Genomic DNA, 17,418 nt, shown 5'->3' with positions numbered 1-17,418 from the left:
ATATATATAAAGGTATATTTTGTGATGTTATATCACTAGAGGGTTCCCATATATGAGAAAAAAGAAAGAAGGACTTGTACATAAATGCCATATAATTCAAAGCATAAGTTATCTGCATGATTTTGTCATTATTACAGGGTTAAATTTACACGTCTTTTGGTTTTTGGTGTTTCCTTGTTTGTTTGTTTTTAATACACGCTGCATTTAGGCAGTTGGTGAACTGCCTGTGAATACTGAATGGATAATCGATTCTTTAGGGAGCAACCACACCTGTGGCAAACATGCCGGCTAAAATTTTGGCCCCCTCAGATCTCCCAGAGATGATGCCTATAATTCAAGGAGACTGGCTGATGGTTTGTCTGCTACTTCCTGGGAAAAATGTGGAAAAAAAAAAAAGCAATGTCTCTCTAAGCATCCAAGAATTCCCAAAGCAACTGGAGGAGTTATAAAAAGAATGGCTTTTGACCATTTCCATGGGAGCGTCTTCACTTTGCCCATTTTCTTTATTAATAGTAACTCAGATTAAACCTGTCAACAACAAAAACAAAACCTCTAGTGAACTGGTTCCTAAGGTCTGCTTGTGGTCCAGAATGCTTCTCTTCCCTAGCTTCAGCTCAGGTCCTGTTACTGTTCTAGTCCAAGCTACCTTGTGTTAATTTTTCATCCTACTTTGTCAACTATCGTATTCTTTAGAATTTAGCTGTTCTTTCTTGTAACCCCAAGTTTCCACGGGTACCTTAAAGGTGATTTGCTTTCCATATACCAGAAAGAAAGCAATATCGGGGCAAATCTAATGTTTATTTACTACACATTCAGATTTCTTATTATGCTATTCATGTTCAAATTCCCAACAGCTAAATGCTATGTAAAATTTAAGAGTAGTACCTTTAAACACCCTTGGGAGACAGGCAGTATCAGTCATCAAACTGCAGAATATGGAGAAGGAAGAGTCAATTGGCTTTTAAAAGCCAATTGTTAACCTATTTTTTTTCCTTTTTTAAATGTTTATTTTTGAGAGAGTGAGTAAGCATGCAAACACGAGTTGGGGAGAGGCAGAGAGAGAGGGTGAGAGAATCCCAAGTAGGCTTTCACGATCAGCATGGAGCCTGCCGCGGGTTTTGATCTCAGGACTACAAGATCATGACTTGAGCCGAAATCAAGAGTCAGACACTTAACCAACAAAGCTACCCAGGCACCCCAATGTTAATCTATTTTTATCAGAAAGAAAACTGCATAATCATATGTGCACAGTTTGAAAAGTACAAATTAACACCAGTATAATCACATCTGGAAGAAATCCAACTTAGCCAGCAACCTTCTTTCTGAGACTTTTTCCCAACACAACCACAACCTTCTCCACTAGAGAAAATCATTGTATTTTTGCGATGATTTCTTTTCTTTTCCTTAGAGCATTACCACCAAAAACGCACCCCTAAAGAAAAGAATGTGGGCTTTCTATTGCCCACCTTTTCACTTAACATAGAACACATAAATACCGTACACATTCCTTTGTCTTGCTTTGTTAACTCAACATTTTTTTTTTTTTTTGAGATTTGTCCAAGTTGTTGCATATAGCTCAGGTTCATTTATTTTCAGTTCCTGATAGTAATTTATTGTGTGACTACACCACCATTTATTTACCCTTATTACTGTTGATGGGTATATAGATTATTTCCATGTATTGAAGAACGAATTGTTGCTATGAAATTCTTGTGTGTGTATTCTGGAACACATGTATGAATCACTTTCTAGAGTAATTACCTAAGGGAAGAATTATTAGGCCTTTAGAGATCACATCTTCAGCTTGACAAGAAAGCTAAATTGTTTTCTAAAATGCTTATATCATTTATCTCCAACCATATGCAAATCTTACATCTTTATCAATGCTTGAAATTATTAGACTTTTAAATTTTTTGCCAACAATTGATATGTAATTGTACCTTTTCATAATTTTAATTAACATTTCTCTGATTGCTAATAAGTTTGATTTCCAAATGTTTATTAGTCATTTAAGTCATCTCCTTTGTTAAGTGCTGATTCAAACCTTTTGCCGTTTTGTTCTATAGGTATTTGTCTTATTTTTCTTATTTTTCATAGTTGTCTTATCTACAGGTGTCCTTTACACATTTTACATATACAGTGGATCTTAGTCTTTTGTAATTTATATGTGTTGAAAATGTTTCTGTAGCCTGTCTTTTCACTTTTTATGGTGACTTTTTCACCTGACTTTGTTAAATGTTCATATTTGAAAGCATTAGGATAAGGTGAGGAAAAAGTAGTATATAATCATACACCTTTAAAAGAATGTATCTGATATCAGGATCTCTAATTTTGCATTCGAAAAGTGATCTATCAGCACTTATATACCTGCTTTCAACTATTTAATCCCCAAACTGTCAATGTATTGCTTTGTAAATACTTTTAAAACTCTCCACATATGTCTGAAACCTTGCCTTCCATAGAATTCTAATACCTCCATGCTGACCGATACCTAACAAATACTCTAATAAAAAAATTCAGTTGATTAAGTGTCACATGAGAGACTAGCCATCTAATTGTGCTAGTAGTTTATAATTACTGGCAACCTAGAAAGAAAGTAACACAGCTTGCATATAGAGATCTGCTCATTTGCCTTCATATTGGCCCAACTAATGAGCGGGCTGTTTTTTGTTTTTCCTACCTTTCAAACTCAACAAAATAAGGCTCTCAAAGCCTAAATGCCTCATTAGTATTATATATTTCTATTAATGCACGTTGATTATCACAAGCCATAAAAACAACTTGCATTTCAAGGTTCTAATTTCCATATGTTGGAAATTTTACCAAATGTGCCAGATCCTATTTTGCTGCTCTAGATCCCATATTCCACCGTTTTCTATCCTGTCCTTCTATCTCTGGAGGCTAAGTAAGCTCTGTGGAATACATTAAGGGGCTTCCTTGTCCTCTGGCTTTCAGTTGTGTTCTGATGGTGTGAGCCCTGGCAACAGTTTCAAGGCCCCAGAGGGGAAAAAGGGGTCAGAACATATAAGCCCTTGGCTCTCTTCCTGCAAGGTAGCTTATGGCCAGCCATGCCCCTGGACCAGGCTAGCCTCCACTCAAGTGTATTTTCTGGAAGCTGCCCCTACCTTCTCTCTTTCAGACCTAGGAGTGATAATAGCTCTACCATTATTAAACCAGGTTACAACACTACTTCTTGTGGTTCTACTTTGCAAAGAGTCCCTTTGTAAATAAACCCTCCTGGAATTAACCTAATTTGCAAGTGCCATCTGTTTCCTATTGGGACTGTGACTGATACAGACTTAATAGCCATGATTGTGTGCAAAAAGAGAAGCAAAACAAAGCATTAAGGTAGATTACTGGAAGTGCTGCTTTCCTGGGCTTATACGTAAAGCACAGAGAAGTACAAGGACTCTTTTCTATGGAGCTAACAGACTAATCAGGGAGCACAACAATTACATTGGGTCCTGGGAATATAATACATAATTAGGACAAAATTATTCTTCCCCTTGGAAAGATGGGTTCCTTTGACGGCACCAGGTTGTAGAACCCAGTTATCTGCCCACTGAATAGCCTTCAGAAGGGTGGGGGAAAGCACTTCCCTCCCACAATTCTTCACACCTTCTTGCTTAACTCATCCATTCTCACTACCATATTTTGCAACCAAAGAGGACATTATTGAGTGTAGGAAAGTGAAATATGTTTCAAGTGACCCCATGAATCCTGGCTCTGAACTTCATTCAGTTTTTTTTTTTCTTTATCTGTTTTTTTTTCTCCTTCCCTAAAAAAAAGGCAGTTCGGTTGGTGCCTATTTATCTATTCCGTGTTGTATAGATCTCTTATTTTCTCATGCTTCGATACAGTATTAAATAACACAACGTTTCCCTCTTATTTGTAGTTCATGCAAAACTGAAAAGCAATTATTAAGCAAAGGAACAAATTTAAATTAGCTACATGAATACCTCAGGGTGCTACAAAGAAATATTTTCATTTCTCAGCTACAAGACTGTCTTCTTAACCACAAAGCCTTATTATTTATATACTGCAGAAATGAAAGTCCCTCCAAGCTAGGGTATATTTAATATCACAGAAAGCACATCAAAAACAGAGATCTTATTAAACTGAAATTACTACCTGGAAATACATAAGGTGTATCTGGTGAAGGGAACAGCAGTAGGAGCTCTTCCTGTTCACCTACAGGAAAGGCAGCCTAATTTTCACAGGAAAAAGACAGGAAGGCTTAAATTGAGGATATCTGTGGCAGGGGCAACAGGAGATATGAGAGGCAGTCACTGACTCTCCTCTGAGTAAGGATCTTCCCCTTCTTTAAAAACCAGGACTGCATGCAAGGTCATTGTCTTTAGCCTGCCAGCACAGAGGAGCCTCTCGCTTTATGCTTCCCCTCTGTTAGCAATCAATGACAGGACTAAATGGACAGTGATCCGAAGGCCCCTAAAGCAGGCATGAAATCATGGAGGAGCTTTCCCTAACTGGTCTTTACCATTTGGAGAAAAACAGAATTGTAGATCTCCCATTTTTTTCATCTCCATTCCTAAATAAAAAAACCTAAAACCTCAGAGCTGCAACATCATACTCCAGGAACTTAAAGTGTGGTTCGTGATGCATTTGCCATTATTTTACAGAGATTCTGAGGATAAAAATGAAGATCTGCTTTTCAAACAGATAAACGCTACACAGTTCTAGTGGCTTACTAGCAAATATATAAATATACTTATTTGAGGGAAAGCCACTTTCCTCTTTCCCTTGACCCCATTCCTTACTTTATTGAAAACAAAAGTGAGTCTCTTTATGACAGTGTTATTTGGTGTCTAATTCAATACTACACGCATTTATGTTTCTAAGCAGATGTGATAAAACATACACATAAGGGGTGAAGGAGGATTAAGAAAGTCCCCATGGGATGCCTGGGTGTCTCCGTTGGTTAAGCATCCGACTTCGGCTCATGGAACCATTTCATGGTTCATGGGTTTGAGCCCTGTGTCAGGCTCTGTGCTGCCAGCTCAGAGCCTGGAGCCTGTTTCAGATTCTGTGTCTCCCACTCTCTCTGCCCCTCCCCCTGCTCGTGCCCTGTCTCTGTCTCTGTCTCTCTCTCTCAAAAATAAATAAAAACATAAAAAAAAATAAAGTCCCCAAATGTAGAAATTACATCACTTAAGTTACCCTTTATAAAGTTATTGAACCACATGCAGTCAAGCCCACATGGTTGTATTTCATGTTATTTGTATTTTATGTAGATAGGAAAATATAGTAGTTAATACATGGGTATTTAAGTTAGTAACATCTAGCTATGAATCCCAGCAGCTGTGTGACCTTGGTTAATTTATACTTAATGCGATTGGCAAACCTCAGGGTGGCTTCATGATCCCTGTCTCCTGGTGTTCCTGTCCTGTATGCTCCTTGCCTTGAGTGTGGACAAGACCTGTGCCTTGCTTCTAATCTAGAATACGACACAGGTGACAGAATGTTAGTCTTATGATTGTTATATTACATGGCAAAGATGATCAGATATCACCTTGTGATCATATTACATTACATAATACCCTTTTTTTAGCAGACTGGCGCCAGAGATCCTCCTTGTAGACTCAATGAAGTCAATGCCCATGTTGGACAAGCTCACATGGCAAAAATCTAAGGGTCACAGTTGTACTGCCACAAGTAACTGAGTTCTGCCAAGGACCAGAATAAGTGAGGACACAGATGCTTCTCTGGTTGAGCCTCCAGATGAGATCATACCCTGGCTAACACATTGACTGTAGACCCTGGGCAGAGGACTCGGTGAAGCCCAAGTCCTGATCCAGAGAAAGAGTGTGAAACAAATATGTATTATTTTAAGATGCTAAGTCCGTGATGATTCGTTATACACTTACCTAATCCTCAGATTCCTTACATGTAAAACGGAAATAGTAGAACCTCCCAGAATAGTCGTGAGCATTAAATGCAATACTTTTTTAAACATGTACATCCAGGATCTTACTCATGGATAGCTCTCAAAAATAAGCAGTAATATTATCACTGCTAGCATACAAGAAAGCTAAATCTCAGAAGAGTGAACACAAGATAAAGCCTTAGGAAGAGGTGAGTTCTACCGATGTTCATAGTGAAGATGCAATCAGAGAAAGTACTGATTGACCAAGAACTTGACAAATTCATTTTTATTACATCTGATTTTTGGAACAGCAGTAAACAAAATGGAGAAATGGAAGAAATTGGTCTTGAGCCCCTCCCTTCATCTTTTCAAGCCCTCCCCACTTTTCTCCCCCCACACTCTTCCAGCTCTTACATGCTCAGTTTTTCCTAGTAGCTATGTATGGTGAGGATTAAAGAATCTATCTCAAAGTAGGAAATCTTATAAAAGCTTGAGCCACGCCAAAAACACAATTGCTTCTTCTGCCAGAATATAAGAACTGCTGCATATTTGCACAAAGGGTTAAATTAAAATTACTGGGAAATGTATGTAAGAATATGAACATTTTCATAATATATAACAATTTCAAAACAGACTTCATACATTTTGTATAGAGAAATCTGCTGAAAAAGCATTCATGTTCTTTAATGGCAGTCTGAACTATCTTCCTTACTGCCTTGATCTTGAAACTGAGCTTTATTTATTACTCTCATTTTGATTTCAGATCATTTTAATTACCAATAAAAAGCTAGTACCAACACTGAATGGATTATTACTTATGTGGATGCATTTAAAGCTAGAATAGTTAGTGGCCTCATTCCAAAGGTTCTATAAACCATTTTTATAAGTGAATGCTATCATAAAGAAATTTGGAAAGAAACCCTGTTATTAGTTGGAGAAAGGCAAAGCAAAGAACGACTAGTACTTTAAGTGTGTCAAGTACAAATCAACACCATTAACCTAAAAGTGTAATATTTCATCCATCCCTCAATTTCATTAGAAGAGGAACCATCAGTGAAAAGATGAAGGATTTCATTTCTATCCTGTCACTTTAAACAATGAATTAGAAGACATTTGAATATCGGCAGTGTAGAAGGCCATGGGAAAGAATTTTATAGTCTCAGTTCATTCCTATAGAGCAAACAGGATGCTTTCCAGTATAACCACTCACACAGGAACCACTGAAATTGATATCCTAACTGGCAAATTAACCAGGATCTCAAGAACTAAGTAGACTACGTAGCCCATTCCAAGGGGTATATTTCATATTCTGTAATGACAAAGATTTTGGTACTCTAGAGATGAAGTGATAAACATTTATTTAATGGATTATAAGAATATCTTTGCTTCTGAGCTCACATAAATCCCTATGCCTGTGAAGGCTTGAAAAATACTTGAAATGTTATAATAAATCAAACTAATGCAAACTTGCCTTTCACTAAAATGAGGAATTAGAGTTTTTCCTGTATTTTAAATATGAATTTCATAATCAGAGATCCTAGCTAATTGGGAAGAATGACTAACAGCCCCAAAGCACCCCAAATGTCTTTTATGCTTCCTTTTATTAACCCTATATTCTGAGGCATTTACCTCATCAACTTGTATGCCGATGAAGTCCAATAGTTAGCTATTAGTGATAGCTCAGTCACTAATTGTAAATTAGGTCAAACCACTTAATCTCCTTGACATGTTGTTTGTCTGTAGTAAAAGGAACCATTTCCTTTACTCGTGTTCTATAATCTATATAAAGTGTTTTAGGGGCCCTTTACCCAATCTACAGTTTGGTTTGAGTTTAGCAACTCAAAAAATGGCATCATAATGGGAAATGTAAATGTGGCAAGTTTTCCTATTTCCATCATGTCTGTTCAGGATAATCATAGAGTTCACAATTATATAGCATCTACAAGTAAATTTACATGAATGGAAAAAGATACCAGACAAAGCAAGAAAATCAACTCCTTTTCCAGCAATACACTCATCAGTCATCCAAGAAACAAGAACATAACTTTGTTTGGCAATGTGATAAACACATCACTTAAGATGTTGATATTTTTTCTTTAAAACATAAAGATATGAAATAATCTTTAATTTCCACATTTCTTTTGTCATTTTGTGTCATTTCAGTTACCACACAACAATATTTTCTCTAGCTGGAGTACTTTAAAACATTGTTCTCTTGGTATCTATCACCTCATTTGATTTGTAGATTGCTTTATAAGCTCTTCTTAAATTATTCCAAGCTAACTTTGCTTGTTTCCACTTATTTCCATGCAGTCTTAAATTCACAACTTAATAATACTGAAGTGCACCTAACTCATTTATATTTGGGGAAATATGCACAATAAAAAAATCTTTATGGAGGCATCTGTGCATTACAAAGTCATAATATTATTCTTTAGTAAAAGAAGTGACATTGCATAGTAGCAGATGTACTTATAACTAATTAGACTCTATTACAAAACACTCTAAAGGTAACGGATTTGTAGAAAAAGAAGACATTTCTTGATGAGAAGAATCTATAGTGACTATCAGAGAATTCTTTTCTGATTTAAAAAAAGCCATAGTGAGGAGAAATAATGTTGAAAAATTAAGCATTTGAAAAATAGTGACAAGAAAAAGGTTCAGAGAACAGTGCATGCTCTACATTCATAAAAGTGTGACAGGAGGCTCTCAAATGCTAGCTGTGGCTAACGGGATGTGGCTACATCTCTCAGTGCACATGACTGGAAATGGTACACAGGCATACAAGCAACTACTTGGTGGAACATCGAAACATGAATCGCAGCCCCGTTAATTAGAAAGCGTAGAATCTGAGCAGAGGTAGAGAATCCATTTAATTCAAGTCAAACTTAAATAGTTCATTTCCCATAAATTCCAGTTGTCTTCATAAGAAAACATTCACCATGAATCACATCTGAGTTAATTTAACAATGATCACAAGAACCAGAATAACCAAAGAAAATAGAGGGTTTATGCTTACACAGATTGGGGTTTATAATTGTCCATTTTCCCTACAATTGCTAATGCTTCTTCTTCAGTGTATACTTAGCCTAGTAAGTGAATTTTTGGGTAAATGATTTCTTGATCTTCCTTTTTCTCCTTTGTGGTTGTGGCAGCTTGAGCAAACTGTTTCTCACCTCAGCCGTCCACCTCAGTTTGCTTATGCAAACACACAGTTATAACTCATTAAGTCATGCATATATAGTCACAAAAACAAGGAAATGGAATTGTAGAAAGAAACAAACAACAGTAGAAATAGCTCTAATTTATCAGACATCATCATCATCATTTTATATAGTGCTGAGCTGGGCACTTAATTTAAATAGACGTTGTCTCTGCAACCTAGGAATTTATGAAATAAAACATAAATAACATACTCTCATTCTATTCCAAGAGGAGAAGAATATAGATTTACCCTGTGGGCTTCCTAATTAAATCTAAGCATTAGGACTGTAAGATAAACTTGTCATTAGCTTTATTCCATATCACTTTTCTTCTTTTTGACTCTTGCCCTCTATCACTCAATAATTTAAGAAGACTTTGGGAATGAGAAGGCCTACAGAAGGTATCAAAAAGGCAAATGTCCTCAAATATTAAATAACATGAAATAATGGAAGCTGAGACGAGACTAGAAAAAACAGACACATGGATGATGTGGAAAAGGATAAAAGTCTCTTTTATAAACCAAACTAGATAAACAAGACAAGTTAAAAGGTACTGTTTGCATGAGCAAATAATCAAAAAGTGTAAATTAAAGCCAAGAACACAAGAAGAATGAAGAATACTTAAAAAAAATTATAATAGAGGTCATGGGGCTGTTTAACAAAATATTTTTTTTTCTAAACAGAATTATGGCTCTACCGACTCAGCAAGAAAGACCAAATTAAGACAAATCTTAAATAATTCAAACCTACACTATGTAAATAATTGAAACGTTTGGCTTAAATTGGAATCTTCCAATACCTTTATTTAAAGGTGAAATGTTGAGGGGCGCCTGGGTGGCTCAGTCGTTTAAGCATCTGACTCTTGATTTCGGCTCAGGTCATGATCTCACAGTTCATGAGTTCAAGCCCTGTGTTGGGCTCTGTGCTATCTCAGCATGTAGTCTGCTGGGAATTCTCTCTCCCTTTCTCTCTGTCCCTACCACACTGATGCTCTCTCATTCTCTCTCTCAAAATAAAGAAATAAGCTTAAAAAAAATAAAAATAAAGGTGCAATGTTGAGTAGCAGTAGCATACAAGTGCTGCACAACAACTTGCTAAGAAGCAGAGCAAGTACCACAAATAGAATCCTCCCCACTTGAAAGGACACAGAAGGTAAGGCGTAGCCAGTGATCTGGCCACCCAATCACTGACCAGATCTAGTTTCATGACTGATCCGGATGTAATAGGTTTAAAGATACATGTTTCACTAAGTTCTACAGTTGCTTTAATTTTACACTTTATTTTGTGCCAAGCCCTTACAGGAACATTGAAGCCACCACTTTGCTGACTAACGTGTGGTCTTGAAATGCTTAGATATGCAACCACATTTGATATTTTATTTCACTTGATTTAATTAATTTAATGCTATTCTATTGTAAGTCCATATGGTAAATAACATATTTTTCAAATCAGCCAAATGAGTGCTTAAATAAAAGATTGATGTCACTTTAATTTCAATGTTAATAGGTATTTGACAAATATCTATTGATTATCTACTATGTGCCAGCCAATGGGACTAAAATTCTTTACCTAACTGTTTAATAGGGATAACATAGGGAGAGTCTTGGTTTTTTTTTTTAATGTTTATTTATTTATTTTGAGAGAGAGAGAAAGAGAGAGAGGAGGGGCAGAGAGTGCTTTGCCAGCACAGAGGCCAATGTGGGGCATGATCTAAAAATCATGACCTGAGACAAGACCAAGAGTCAGATGCTTAACGGAGCCACGGAGGTGCCTCCATAAGGAGAGTCTTAAAGAGTCAGGATGAGTATGCATTACTTTTTCAGATTAAAATACTACAAACTTTCCAATTACCTGACTATTACTTGGCCAGTGCTCTGAGTGGAAAGTACAGCCCTTTATCACTGTGAAACACTGGAAGTATTGCTTCACGGCTAACACACAAAGTGAAGGTCGGAGTAGCCAAGTCAATACTTGTTTGAGCACGTGCCTCAGGGTCAAAAAATTCACAATGAAATTAATGTATTCGCTGTTAGCTGAATTAGCAACAATGATATTATTTTCACTTAACTTCCAAACTGGACAAATCAAAGTGAAAAATATTAAAATTCAATAAAAGCATGATTTAGGGGTGCCTGGGTGGCTCAGTCGGTTAAGCATCTGACTTAGACTCAGCCCATTATCTCACGGTTCATGGATTTGAGCCCTGCTGATAACTCAGAGCCTGGAGCCTGCTTCAGATTCTGTGTCTCCCTCTCTCTCTGCCCCTCCCCAACTTGCACGCGTGCTCTCTCTCTCTCTCAAAAAAAAATGAATAAACATTAAAACTTTTTTAATAAAATAAAAACAAGATATAAAATAATTGATTAAAATAACTGAACAAATGATTTCCATGTGAACTTTTCTCCTGAGACCTCTCTGATAGCATAATATAAAAGACTGAAAATGAAATACAAAAGCATTTATGAGACAGGGAGAGAATCCACTAGATGAACATTTTCTTCTAGATTTAGGTCCATATATAATAACAAAGGTAGTTCAGCAATAGGGGACAATCTCCTTTAACGAGTAGCAACAGGGTTACAGTACTCCTATTTGGAGGTTAAATATCCCCATCTTAAATCACAACAATTTCCTGATCATCTGAGGGAAGGAAAGGAGAAGACAGGGAACTATAATTATCAAAAACATGAGAGAATATCTAAACACAATAATCCATAAATTTTGCTATATAATTATGAAACAAAATCACAGCTCCATTATGTGACTGCATACACATCTGCACATTTAGGCAAAGTGCACACCAATAACAAAGATAAACTCTGAGCTTCATCTGATGCATCCTCTTCTTCTGTCTTGAAGCCTTTACTTATGACATAGGGTGGGGTGAGGCAAGGGCATTAAATCTGAGGAGGGGGCATTGCAAAGAGTCCTAACCCAGCCCTGCCACTACAAAGGGGTCACGAGGAGAAGCCTTTATTTCCATCAGCCCCTGATCAATTTCTCCATCATTAATTCTCTTGGCAGAGGATGAGAAATGAGTTGACTTTTGACATTTTAATGAAGTTAAGGCACCCATCATCCAGTCACTTCAGTGCTTGGTCTTGTTTAAGGAATATATTTCATTTTGGGAATATTTTGCCTTAGAGGAAGTATCATTAACCAGTCAATTGTGGACCCAAATCAGGTTAATTCTGGAGCTCCACTACAAGCTACCTGGTGCGCCTTCAGATCCTTTCTCAATATAGATGATTAAGGAGTCATTGGAAATCATCAGCATGTAGAAGACCTTTTCTCTATTCTCTCTCTCTTTTTTTCCCATCTTACAACTAACAAGGGCAAATATGGGATATAAGGAAATGAAAGAATCTCTCTCTCAGTATGAGCTTAGCGACACACGCATCTAAAGTAATATGGCTCCAGGGTGGCAAACCAGAACTGGCTCAATCCAGGGCAGCGGTTGTCTAAAATACCCCTAGTGAACACTTTGAAATAAGGGTCATTCCCTCTAAGCCACAGCAGGTTAGCAGAGTAAAGCTTTATCTGTTATGAGAACTCCTATGTCAACTTCAGTGAATGCCTACTCCCAGGGGCTGTACTGCCACAGAACAAAAGTGATGTCATGCACCTCACAGCCAGCTCAATGCAGGGAGCTGGAGGCTGATGCTCTGAGAACCTGGTATTTACAGCTCAGCCTTGCCAGCACCAATGAGGTACGCAGAGCAGATGTTATTTTCCTCATGTTTTTACACTCGTTTGGAAAGAAAGATTTTTCTGTTCCTCTTCCAAATGTCTACCACATTTGGCTCTTTATTAGCTATTGTTACATATTCTGTGTAGTAGCCAAGATTATTATGATGATAGACCTTTATTCACAATGTGAGTTAAAGTACATTAACTCGGGTCAATGATCAGCAGTCTGTCTTTATTTAGACATAATTTTGACGTCTTAGAAGATACCTCATCCTTGACATACCTCTTATTATTTCCCCTCAGAGAATAAGAACAACTCATAAACAAGAGATAAAAGCAAGATTTGTGAATCATTTTCCAAATGGGGGTGGGGAGAGAAAGATCACATTAAAGGGATGCCATTTTTTCGTATTGTTTGTTATACTCTTTTTGTAAGTTGGATTCTTGGGAAGAAAAATCTGCTTTCATATAGTAGCTTAGAACTAATAGTTCCTCTAAGAGAATAAAAGTCAAACTACCTACCCCCTTACCAAGTAATTTAAAAACAGAAAGAGATTTGGACACTAGGAGAATCCCATGGATCAGTTTTTCCATTTTCTTTTTTTTTTTTTTTTTTTTTTTTTTTTTTTTTTTTAATTTTTTTTTTTTCAACGTTTATTTATTTTTGCGACAGAGAGAGACAGAGCATGAACGGGGGAGGGGCAGAGAGAGAGGGAGACACAGAATCGGAAACAGGCTCCAGGCTCTGAGCCATCAGCCCAGAGCCTGACGCGGGGCTCGAACTCGCGGACGGCAAGATCGTGACCTGGCTGAAGTCGGACGCTTAACCGACTGCGCCACCCAGGCGCCCCCAGTTTTTCCATTTTCTTAAGGAGACATAAGAAATTATATTTAATTGAAAATATAAAATAGACTTTTTCAACATCAATATTTTACAAAAATAAAATGTTTTTTAAAGATTTATTGTGCATTGAAAAAATACTCTTGGGGCGCCTGGGTGGCGCAGTCGGTTAAGTGTCCGACTTCAACCAGGTCACGATCTCACGGTCCGTGAGTTCGAGCCCCGCGTCGGGCTCTGGGCTGATGGCTCAGAGCCTGGAGCCTGTTTCCGATTCTGTGTCTCCCTCTCTCTCTGCCCCTCGCCCGTTCATGCTCTGTCTCTCTCTGTCCCAAAAATAAATAAACGTTGAAAAAAAAAAAAAAAGAAAAAATACTCTTTGAAGTGGGAGATTTTGTGAGCAATAAAGGACACATTGAATGTAATACCAAAAATTTTCCTTTGTAAAAATCGCATCTTTTTTTAAGTTTATTTATTTTTTGGGGGGGGGAGAGAGGGAGAGTGCATGCAAGCAGGGGAGGAGCAGAGAGAGAGAGGGAGAGAGAGAAAGGGAGAGAGATAATCCCAAGCAGGCTCCACACTGACATTGTAGAGCCAGACACAGGGCTTGAACCCACAAACCTCCAGATCATGACCTGAGCTGAGATCAAGGGTCAGATGCCTAACCAACTGAGCCACTTAGGCACCTCAAAATCATATCTTTAGACCCTCCCCCACCACTGCCAAGTAATCAAGGAATTGCACATTTCTTCTTTATTTTTCAGATCACTTAAAAATAGACAAAGAATTTTATGCTCAAACAATTCTAGATCTTCCTGAAATCAGGATTGCCAGAGAAATTGTTAAAAAAAAAAAGCAATCATCATCAGTATCTGACCAGAGTATCTGTTTATTCTCTTAAATGTAAAACAGAAACAAGTGGTCTTTTTAAGATACTCAATGCACTAAAAATAACCATGCTGTAGGAACCAGACTGTTACCACCACAATCAAAGCTACTTCTTATGCTCTTAAATGCAATTAAGCCACAGAAAAAAATTACCATGAAATGTGAGGCTAAAGAACTGGGGTTGAATATTGCTTTCCACTGTTAAGAACAGCCTATTCTATCAGCCCTACTATGAGCATTCAGGGATATGCTACGTCATCAAGAACATACGATATGCCCTTGATTTATCTAAGCAAAATAATAAACGTGGCATCACTGTCACACTTTATGTTCAATAATTAGTGTCCATGTTTTAATTACCATTACTCTAAGATACTTTAAAGATCAATCAGAGCACATAACACATAACATGCAATATTGCTCTTCTTGAACATTCTTTCAAGTATTTTCTTTGGCAAAATGAACAAAAAAGCCTACACCAGTTTCTCTTAAACATCACCAGTATTAATGTAATTCAAATTCTCACCCAGTTGCTCCTTACCCTAGACTCACCTCATTCTCCATTAGTGCTCTAATTCTTACTTTATTAGAGCAGAATAAGCGTATCATTCAGAAGCCATTGAGCCTCGATCCTAAGAGTGCCCTTGCATGGAATCAATATGAAGTGCCCTGCTATTGGTAAGACGTTTGATAACACAGAAGTCAGTTAAGGATACCTAAGCCACAACTGTTTTCCACGATTTAGAAGGGCAAAATGTTAACGATACTAAAAGTCTTCCTTTACATTGCAAAATTATATTCTATATCTGCATCTCAATTTTCAATGCAATTTTATATACAACTGTGCCATTGATTACCTCTCACCTCCAAATCCACTGTCTACACTCTACGTCGTGATGCTGGGACTGAGCCTCTCAAAACCATAGTCTTGTTTTTCCAGCTGGCTCTACGCTAGGCTCTTCTACCAGGAAGTGCTAATCGGAGACTGAGAAAGCTGCAGGAGAAGGAAGGCTGTCCTTCCCGTGGGCCAGTCTTCTTGCAGTTCCAGAACATCACTCGACTTATACTTCTTTACACAGGGAGCAACTGTTCCTTTCTGCAGCATACACCGAAACCAGTGTGCAATGAGTGCAACATCTGCAGCCCTACTGAGCCCTCTCAGAGATGGGAGCGCGAGCCTGCCGGTGTTCCCTCTACAGAGTGGGACATTTGGTCCAAGCTCATTTTAGCTCTCCTGCTCCTTGACTCCAAGGTTCTATATTTTAGTAACTTCAAGCTCATTCCTTTGTTCTTCCAGCTCTTGAAATGGCTGCCACCTCCTGTAGTTTCTACCTTTGTGATGGTCTTATCCCATAGAAACATTATGCCTACTTGATCACTTATATTCAGTGCTCAATATGTGTTCACTCTCTATGGTCAAATAATGGGTGTGGTCTCTGTCTCTGGATTGGGTCCTGATTGATTCAATGGCCCTACATGGGCAGGGAGAGCTGGCATTATTGTCCTTACTTCACAAAATAACATCTTAACCCTGGGAAAGAAAAGCCTGGAACTTGAACTCCCATCTTCGAACCCCAATCTTGGCATTCTTTCCATCAAAAATGCTTCCATGTATCAACCGAATCCCAGTACTTCTCATAGATACGCTGCATATACAACGGAACAACATAGGTAGAAAGTATATAAGGTGACCCAGATGAATATGGCTATATAAAGTCAGATTTTTATACAAAGTCCCAGGTTAATTTTTACAGAAAAGTTCTTTAATTTCAACCCATTCTAAAAAATTTTCAGAGTTTAGGCTAAGATGTATTTTCGTTCTTATAGTATAACAAACAAGCATGATCCATTCAATTTGAGCCCATTGAAGAATGTCAAAACCATACTTGTGAGCTCATTATTTTCTATGTAGCTTTAACAGTGGAATTGCAAAAGCAAAAGCAAAATACTAAATAAAACGTAGCTCTCAGTATTGCATTTGCTTGCTGCCAAATATTCTATAAATATAAAAACAGATCCTGGAAGCTGCTGTTTAAAATGAAAGTAATGAATATTTCCTGATGGGGCGTTCAGCAAGATTTTCCAGACACGGGCTTCCTTACTCTTGTTGGCCAAGTAGTATGTTTTTTCCTCCTGCCTGTTCAGTGAATGTGCTTCTAAAAGCTGCTTTGTGTTCCTGTAAATTATAGGAATTCCTTTACGATAGGCCCTGGCAGCAAAGCCTAATCAAGTTGAAGAAAGCACCACAAATACTTCCCAAGTGGCCTTCTTCCAAAATTGGCAGCATTAAGACAGCAGCAAAAATGTAAAAACAGAAACTACAAAAGCAAATACATCAACTTTTGTTCTTCCCTCATTTCTTTCTAGATCCCCAGGACTGAAAAGCAAAGAAAAAAAGATTAAAAGTACAATTGCATCTGTACTACCTATGCTATATAAATATATTAAAATATTCTATGAGATGAAATTCTCACTATGAAAGATATACAGGGGCACCTGGGTGGCTCAGTTAGTTAAGCATCTGACTCTTGATTTTGGCTCAGGTCATGATCTCATAGTTCCTGAGTTTGTGAGATTGAGCTCCATGCCAGTCTCCACAATGACAGTGCAGAGCCTGTTTGGAATTCTCTCTCCCTCTCTCTCTGCCCCTCCCCCACTCCCTCCCTCTTTCTCTCTCTCAAAATACACAAAAGTAAAAGCAAAACATAGAGATAAATATAGATATTACTTTCTACACTAGAAAATATTCCCAAGACATATGTTCTTATGTCTCACCAGGAATTTAACAAATTCATCTGCTAATGTAATATGATCAAACTTCACTTCTCTTTTAGTGGCTTATGGCATATCACTACCAGGGAACAAAGTAAGAAATGAGAAAACTAACAAAAGAAACCCTTCCAGCTCTCTTAAAT

General features: G+C 37.6%; 1 protein-coding gene across 7 annotated transcripts in view; it reads right to left on the bottom strand.

The window, feature by feature from the left end:
- The window catches only part of INPP4B (inositol polyphosphate-4-phosphatase type II B), a 778,175-nt gene that overhangs the window by 281,174 nt on the left and 479,583 nt on the right, over nucleotides 1-17,418 (bottom strand). The window contains exon 1 of one of the 7 annotated variants that reach the window (XM_086704173.1): nucleotides 5,363-5,381. The exons of the other annotated variants lie outside the window; for them this stretch is intronic. The gene's annotated coding sequence lies outside the window, so the exon portion shown is untranslated. Of the gene's footprint in view, nucleotides 1-5,362; nucleotides 5,382-17,418 lie in introns of those variants that run through there. 7 annotated transcript variants of the gene reach the window in all.

Source organism: Puma concolor, chromosome B1, assembly GCF_028749965.1.
Source record: "Puma concolor isolate L17-30 chromosome B1, mPumCon1.1.hap2, whole genome shotgun sequence".
In the NCBI taxonomy this organism is placed as follows: domain Eukaryota; kingdom Metazoa; phylum Chordata; class Mammalia; order Carnivora; family Felidae; genus Puma; species Puma concolor.
The sequence above is the reverse complement of the archived record's forward strand: the minus strand, read 5'-3'. Positions and strand labels throughout refer to the sequence as shown.